This window comes from Myotis lucifugus, unplaced genomic scaffold (genome assembly GCF_000147115.1).
Source record: "Myotis lucifugus unplaced genomic scaffold, Myoluc2.0 scaffold_7128, whole genome shotgun sequence".
NCBI classification, from domain to species: domain Eukaryota; kingdom Metazoa; phylum Chordata; class Mammalia; order Chiroptera; family Vespertilionidae; genus Myotis; species Myotis lucifugus.
The window spans coordinates 1-7,922 of NW_005878176.1; the positions used below are offsets into that span (position 1 = coordinate 1).

The 7,922-nt window shown below is 65.2% G+C and overlaps 1 long non-coding RNA gene across 2 annotated transcripts; it reads right to left on the reverse strand.

Moving 5' to 3' along the window:
- Positions 1-2,412: 2,412 nt before the first annotated feature.
- Positions 2,413-4,423, reverse strand: LOC111824793. 2 transcript variants are annotated; one of them, XR_002827872.1, is made up of 2 exons: positions 4,013-4,423; positions 2,413-3,362 (listed from the first exon to the last, which is right to left on the reverse strand). It is a non-coding gene; the product is annotated as an uncharacterized LOC111824793 (long non-coding RNA). The 2 variants fall into 2 exon arrangements; XR_002827873.1 differs by having other exon boundaries at positions 2,413-3,365.
- Between the last annotated feature and the right edge of the window lie 3,499 nt (positions 4,424-7,922).

The following is a 7,922-nucleotide window of genomic DNA, read 5'->3' on the forward strand; positions in this document are numbered from 1 at the left end:
GGGGTACCCTGGACCCAAGCTGTCAGCCCCCCAGCAGCTCGGCCTTGGGTTTCCATTGCCTTGCCCTATCGGCTGGGCGCTCCGTGGCCCTCAGCAGGCGGCAAGTAAAATGCTGTTGAGTTGCACCCAGCAGAAGCCGGGGGGGGGGGGGGGGGGCCAACACCGAGTTTAGGTGGAAGCGTGGAAGCGGGAAGCGTCAGCCTTCTGTTGCCTTGACGATGGCAGCGCGGCCTGTCTTTTCGTTTGCCTTCTGGGGAGAAGTCTATGGAGACCATGAGTCTCCAGGTGGAGGAGGAGGAGAAGCAAGCCCATCCGGCCGGGCAGTGGGCTCACGTTTAATTATTTGACCCAAATTAAAACCTCGTTCCTCAGCAACACGGCCAGATGGCGAGCACTCGCAGCCACACGTGGCGGCCGCCTTGGACCCAGGAGAGAGCGCTGACATCATCGCGGGGAGCTGCGCGGGGAGCGCTGGCCGGCAGTTTGCACGCACCGGACGCTGGAACTCACGGGCTCCCAGCGGGCAGTGAAGAGCAGCTCAGGGCAGAGTTTTCAGTGTTCCGGGGGCCGTGTGCACGCAGGGGCCCCGGGCAGACTCCACCAGGCCCCGGGCCCTGCACCCCGAGCTCCTCCAGCCTCCTGCCTCCTCCGGGAAAGATGCGCCAGCTCGCGGCTCGGGCCGGGCTGCAGCCCGGAGGGATGGCTGCGCGCGAGGCCCTTCGCGGTGGAGCCCACCCGGCCTGGGCCGCTTCTCTCCGTTGTCTTGGTTCCCGCCCACCCTGACCTGGAAGGACTCCCAAGCAACAGGCCAGCCGGCCCAGATCCTAACACGTCAGCCCGCAGCAGTCCCGGGGCAGAGTCCGCTGGGTTGTATTTATTTAGGAACAGCCGAATGGAGGGGCAATAAAAAGCAATGGAGGGGCAATAAAAAGCGGGGAGAAGGTTCCGGAGAGGAATGCAGCCCGCCCCAGGCTCGGAATCCGGAATCCGTCCTGCCCTGGAGGCTGCAGCAGCCAGACTGGCCGCCTGGTGGTCTCGGCCAGCTGCCTGCTGAGCTGGCAGGGACGGGAGCAGCGGCCACAGGAGGTCAGGGGGAGGGGGCTCCTTACTTATAACTCAGGGAAGCCAACCCCAGTGGTTGAGACTTTTAAAGTGAGAGGTTGCAGGGCCCCGGAGCTGGAGCTCTTGGAGGAGGAATGGTGGATGCCTGCGTGAGGGGAGGGGCGGGAGACGGCCTGAAATCCGAGCCCAGGCCCCAGAAAGTGCCCCTGCAGCACCCCCCCCCCCCCCGCCCTCCTCCTGCCTCCGCAGGGCCCTCTCCTTCATGGGCACCCGGCGCAAGGCCATGTCCATCCTGCGACCCCTTCCCGAGGCCCCTGCTGCCCACGGCAGTCCCCCCGGGTGCTCGCTCCTTTCCTCCGGGCCTGCGGTGGGAGCTCAGGGACCCAGGGACCCTTTCACTTTTGGGTCCCCTCCGGGGGGTGCGGGAGGCACAGATGTGCTTCCTGGAAGGGGGCAGCCCTCACTCTTCCTCCCTCTGCCCCGGGCCCTCGAAGGTGATGGTGGCATCGCCAAGAAAGGGCCGGGAGTATGGGAACCCGGGGGCAGGTCTGCGGGCTGCAGGACAAGACGCCAGCTTGAGCGCCGCCTGGAAGGGGCTGGGGGGCAGGTGTGCCCACCCCAGGGCGTGGCCAGGCTGGGTGCGGGCGCGGGGCCTGGCTGGTACAAGCAGTTTCCGGGAGCTGTGGCCTCGGGGACAGGGACCCTGCCTCCCTGGGGCAGCATGTGTCGTGGGTTCGTGGGTTTGTTGGTTTGTGGGTTCGGCGTGGGAAGAGCTGTAGGAAGGGAGGCCGGCCCCCCGCTGGGACCACTCGGCCGTTTACTGGGCCTGCTGTGCCTGGCGCCCCTCAGACAGGGAGAAAGCTCTGCAGAATCCAGAGCCCACCAGTGCTCTGGGGGCTGGAGCCACGTGGGAACCCGCTTTGGGGATGGGGGCTGGCCTGATGCAGTGAGCAGCCGGGGCCTGGCCCCCCTCCCTGCCTGGCCTCACCCCACCTCCCCGCCGGCCTCTGCGCTGGCTCCTGACTGACTCAGGTCTCCTCCAAGCCCATCGGTGCTGCCAGGTTTTTGGTTTCAAATGATCCCCCACGTGGCTGGGATGCTTGGACTGTTAGGCACGGCGGGGGGAGGACCTCGAGCCAAGATCTGCTGGGGGAGACCGAGGGCCGAAGCTGCGCTCAGCAGCTGCCCCGACCGCAGCAATGAGAGCTGGCGTGAGCTCGCCGGCGCCGGCAGGAGGCGGCCAGGAAGGGTGAGCCCGGCCACGGTGGCCCTCGTCCCGCCCACCACCGGCCGCCTCCGGAATCGGTGCTGGAGAGACCCTTTGGCACCAAAGGGGTTTCTTTATAGGCCTTCTGCAGTTTCTGAATTTAATACAAAGAACATGTTACCTTTATAATCAGAGAAACCAATAAGGAAGGTTTTTTAAAATCAGAAAAGAGATGAAGTAACCCAAGAAGTTCCCACGGTTCCCGTTGCTACGTGACTTACTAACTGGTTTAACGTTGAGTCTAGAAGGAACGGTCGTCAGCAGGAAACGTCACACGGGGGACGTCGGCTCTTCAGTCCATGGCTCCCACGCGTGGCTGTCCTGTGGCTGCGCTAACGCATGTCCACACGCTGGGGGCGTCGTGTCGTCTCACGGCGCTGGAGGCCGCGCTCCCTCCGCAGGCTCTAAGGCAGCGGTTCTCAACCTGTGGGTCACGACCCCTTTGGCGGTTGAACGACCCTTTCACAGGGGTCGCCTAAGACCATCCTGCATATCAGATACGTACATGACGATTCATAACAGTAGCAACATTACCGTTATGAAGTAGCAGCGAAAATAATGTTATGGTTGGGTCACAACACGAGGAACTGTATTTAAAGGGCCAGAAGGTTGAGAACCACTGTTCTAAGGAGTCCGTTCCCGGCCTCCTCCCGCTCTGGGGGCTGCCGGCACCCCTTGGCTGGTGGCCGCCTCCCTCTGGGCTCCAAGGCCAGCATCTTCCCATGGTCCCGTCTCTGCTCTGTCTCGCACCCCTTCCACTGCCTGGCTGTCAGGTCTCCCTCCGCCTCCCTCTTATGTGGGTCCATGGGATGCATTGAGGGTCCACCTGCAATCCAGGATCGTGTCCCCTCTCAGGGTCCTTCGCTAAGTCCATCTGCAGCGATTCTTTCTCCACGTGAGGCTCCGGGTTCCAGGGATGTGACATCACGGGGCCGTCGTGCAGCTCACCACAGCGCCTGAGCCCGGCTCCCCTTGGCTGAGACACGGTCCCACCTTCTGTCCCGTGCAGCTGCCTTTGGGGTGTCCTCCAGCTCTGCTGAGGGCGGGCGGCGGCTGTGCTTGTCTCCCAGAGTCTGAGAATTGTCCCCCCCCACACACACACCCAGGAAGATGCCCTTGTTACTGGGCAGACTGCACTTGGGGTCTTGTCCTGGGCAGGAGGGGACGGGGGCTTGGTGCCACCCAGCTCAGGCGGCCGTGGCGGGCAGGATCCGCCCACTCAGAGGCCGCCCGGGAGGGACGGGCAGCAAATAACGAAAATGAGCCAAGGGCAAACGGGGAGACGTGGTTTCATCTCAAAGGGGTGGCACCTCCGGCCCAGCCCACGTGGCCGGGCAGGGCTCAGGGCTGCGGCCACAGGCCCTCGCCGTCCCGGGAGAAGCGGAAAGTCTGGAGTTCCGGGTGAAATCGCTGAGCGGCCAGCATTGGCACGTCGCACATTTCTTTGAACGGGGCCGGGCGAACAAACCCGGCTCTGTCTGTCCCCAGGGCTGCCCGTTCCAGCCCTGGAGGTGCAAGAAGCTTACAGAGCAGAAGGGGTGTCCCCAGCTCCCCGCCCCCCAGCCCCGGGGACCCCAGGCCCACGGCAGCAGCCCCCAGCCCGCCGGGGCCCTGCCCCCGGCCAGAGGCGCTGAGTCTGGGGAAATGGGCGGGCGGCTCCCCCAGGGGACAGCTGAGACTCACTGACTCATGCTGTGGTAGGAATCTTCCAGGAAGTCTGTCCCGCTCTCCCGGGCGCTGGGCGGGGCGCCGCCTCTGCCACCGCGGACTCGGGGCACCGGCCACGGCAGCTGCTGCGTGGGCTGCTCGGGCAGGTGCTCCTGCACGGCCGTCTGGGGTGCGGCCGCCCTCCTTCCTTCCGGCCGAGCTGGGTCGGGGTGAGGCCGCCGGGCAGCCGCTGAGGGCAGGCGAGGCCGCCCAGGACCCGGCTGCTCAGACGCCGGGACCAGAGGAAGCCGTGGCGTCGGGGAGCTGGGGAATGAGCGGCGGTGGACGTCGCCAGGAATCTGACGCTGAGCTGGCTTCCAAGAGGCTCAGGGAAGCTCCTCCAAGTGGATATTAAAAAGGAGCCGAGCGGGACTCGCCGGGCCGAGTGGGTGGAGAGAGGCCGCCGGAAGCGCCGAGCCACCGCCGAGCCTGGACACGGTCCTCCCTCCGTGGTCCCGCCGCCTGCCCGCCCGTGGACCGGGACCCGGGCCGTGGGAGCCCTTCGAGGCCCACGGCTGCCCTCGCTCCTCCTCCTCCTCCTCCCCTCCACCCCCCCCTCCTCCTCCTCGCTTTCCTGCTCCCCGTCGCTCCGATTTAGAGACAATGCTACGCGGCGCGGGGCACACATATGAGCAGCACATGGAGATGTGATCCGGAGGGTTCGCGATCGCAGCAGATTGAAGAAATTAGACCAGACAAAGGGTGTTTTGGAGGAGGAGGAGGAGGAGGAGGAGGAGGAGGAGGCAGAAGGAGGGAGGGCGACGGGGAGGAAGGGGAGGACGCCTCTGGAGAGGGGACCGGGACTCCACCCGCTGCCAAGTCTGTCGAAGTGATGGAGAGAGACCGGATCTCAGGTAGGCGAGCCCCCCGCCCCCAGCCTCCCTGATGCTTCGGGAGTCGGCGCCCACGGGTCACTTGGGCTCATTCTTGTGGGCGTGTTCCTCCTCCTGTTGACCATTCCGAGGTCGTGGCAGGTCATGTTCCTAAAGCGAAGCCCCACTGAGTCTCTTCCCCGCCCCCCGTGCCACTCGCTTCTGCACGGGGAGGCGGCTGGGACAGGCCGAGGCCCTGGACTCCGGGCGGGTGGGGGGACCTGCGCGGCGGCATTGGGCGGAGTTGGGGGCGCCGGTTGGTGGTGGTTTGCCCTCCGTGCGGTTTGTGTTGTCGCTGCCACCCGGTCTGTCTGCAAGGCCGCCGCGGTGTCCTCCCCGAAATAGCATTTTGGTGCCTTCCCGGGGCTTGATTGCAGGGAGGAGGTCCCAGTGCCCAGAGGAGATGGACAGACACGCGTGTGCGCGTGTGCGCGTGTGCGCGCGGCTTGGGGGTGACAGTGTCGTCGGGTCCCGTGCTGACCTGGGAGCCCTGGGATGGAGAGGGGAACAGTGGCCACTGTTACGAGGGACATTTCAGGCCAGAAAGATGAGCAGATGTGGGCTCTGCTCAGAATCACGGTGTAAAACATCTGCCCACACTTCAGGGTCCGGAGGCAGGGCAGGCGGCTGGCTCTCGAGCTGTGAGCGCCCAGAGACAGGCCAAGTGGCCGTCCAGGTCGGCAGCCCCCACAGAGCAGGCCCAGACCGTGGGGCCGGGACCCTGAGGCGGGCGAGGGCGGCCGGAGGAAGGGGGGAGGCTGCCCTGCCGGGGTCCGGGAGGAGGCCCCCTCTCCAGGTCAGGCCGGCCTCGCGTGCTGGGCTGTGTCAGCTCTGACTGCACCATGAGTGACTAACTCCCACTCATTGTGGCGTCTGCCGCTGACCGCGCAGCCCTTGAGCCGGGTGCCGGGTCCCCGAGCAGGGCTGTGGCGTCCTCGGGCAGCTGCCTCGCTCTGCGCTCAGGTGTCCCGAGCTGACCCCTGGGTCACAGTGAGACCGAGGGTGCCACCTCGCACTGCCGTGGCCTGGGCTGTTGTTTGCCACGGGGCATGTTGGATGAGGCCAGACGGAAGGAAGGCCTGTGTCCTTGGGCCGGCCACCAGAGTGGCTGGCGGAGTGTGTGCGTGGGTCGTATGGGTGCCCAGGCCGCTGGGCATGCACACACCGGCACAGCGGGCTGACCACGGGAGGCGGGGCAGCCGTGGACTCGGGCGGAAGGCCACCCGTCCATGTCTGAGCTTGGTGATGTGGGCCACGGGGGAAGACGGGGTTAAGGAGCTAGGGTTTCCTGTTCTCAGCGTGGCAGGGCCACGGGTCAGAGGCCACCCGAGAGGCCTGTGGTAGGCCTGGCAGGATGGCCACTGCCCTGGCCAGAAAGATGAGCAGATGTGGGCTCTGCTCAGGTCCTGGAGCAGATCACGGGGGAAACATCTGGTTAGCGCCCCAGGGCTGGTGGGGGGGGGGGGGGAGGCAGACAGCCCGTGTCGGGGGCCTCGGTCCAGCCTTCGTTTTAGATGACCGAGCCCGGTCCAGATGGTGACCACAGGGGACCAGAGAGCTGGCACACAGAGGTGGCGGGGGCTGGTCGCTGGGGACGCGGGAGTGACCGCCATGTCCTGGAACCTCCGTGCCCAGCAAACCCCAGGAACTCGGCAACGGCCGGCTCTGCGGCCTGACCACCGGGCCGAGGCCGCTCTCTGCCGGGGACGGCACGGGAAGGGGTGACGTGGAGCCTCCTCCCAGGCTGTTTGAGGGAAAGGCATGGCTTTCTATGAAACCCTCATTCGGATGCATTTTTATTAAACAAACAAACAAACAAAACAATGTCCTGCCGGCCGTTGTGGCTCAGAGGTTGAGCTTGACCTATGAACCAGGAGGTCAGGGTTCGATCCCTGGTCAGGGCACAGGCCCGGGTTGTGGGCTGGATCCCCAGCGGGGGGTGTGCAGGAGGCAGCCGACCCATGATTCTCTCTCATCATTGATGCTTCTATCTCTCCCTCTCCCTTCCTCTCTGAAATCAATAAAAATGCTGCTTAAACAAAAATGCACCCTAGCCAGTTCAGCTAAATGGTTAGAACGTTGGCCCAAAAACCAAAGGGTTGAGGGTTCGATTGCGGTCAAGGGCACGCACCTCGGTTGCAGGTTCCAGGCCCAGGTCAGTGTGTCTCTCTCACATCGACGTTCCTCTCTTTCTCCTCCTCCTCCCTCCCTTCTCCTCTCTCTAAAAACCAGTGGGAAGGTATCCTCAGGTGAGGATTAAACACAGCAACAAACACGAACAAACAAAACCTAAAACTCATTCTTTCAAAGCTGAAAAACTGGTTGCAGACGTGAATGGAAACGAAAGCCCCGAGCTGTTTCCCGATGTCCCTCGGGCCTGGTCGGACCCGACCTTGGTCTGACCTTGGTCTGTGATGGTAACGCCCAGTCACCGGGCCCTGGGAAGCGAGTCCCCCTGCGGCCCGGGCCTCCGTTTCATCTGTAAAAGGAGAGGTTGGGCAGGCCCAGCCTGTGGCCTCTGAGCCTGTTCTGGGGGCCCCTCCTTGCTGGGGCTCTGTCCTCGCCAGCACGCCCCTCTGTCTATTGGAACGGTGGCTGTGGCACCCCCACCCCCACACGAGCACAGGGGAGGTGAGCGGGGGCCGGGCTGCTGTGCACATGTGAGGGGGCTGCCCAGTGAGACCCCCATTGCCCACTTCCACGGGGCTGTCCCCGCGCATGCCCACTGGGCTGGTGAAGGCGTGTCCGGCCAGCCCTCAGCCACTGCCCCGCAGCTGTCCACGAAGGGCTGGCGGGGACGGCGAGGTCTGCCCACCCTCGGGAAGGGCCTGGGGCGGCGGGGGCGGCCTCAGGAGACCTTGGCTGCTGCCCAGGCTGTGAGCCGGGGCCTGGCCCCCTCACTCCCCCCCCCCCCCCACACACACAGAAAGTGCCTGAGGGCTGGGTCGGGCGGGTGAGTCACGCAGGACTGGCTGCTGGGACCCGAGGCGCTCCTGCAGCCCCGGCTGCGTTTC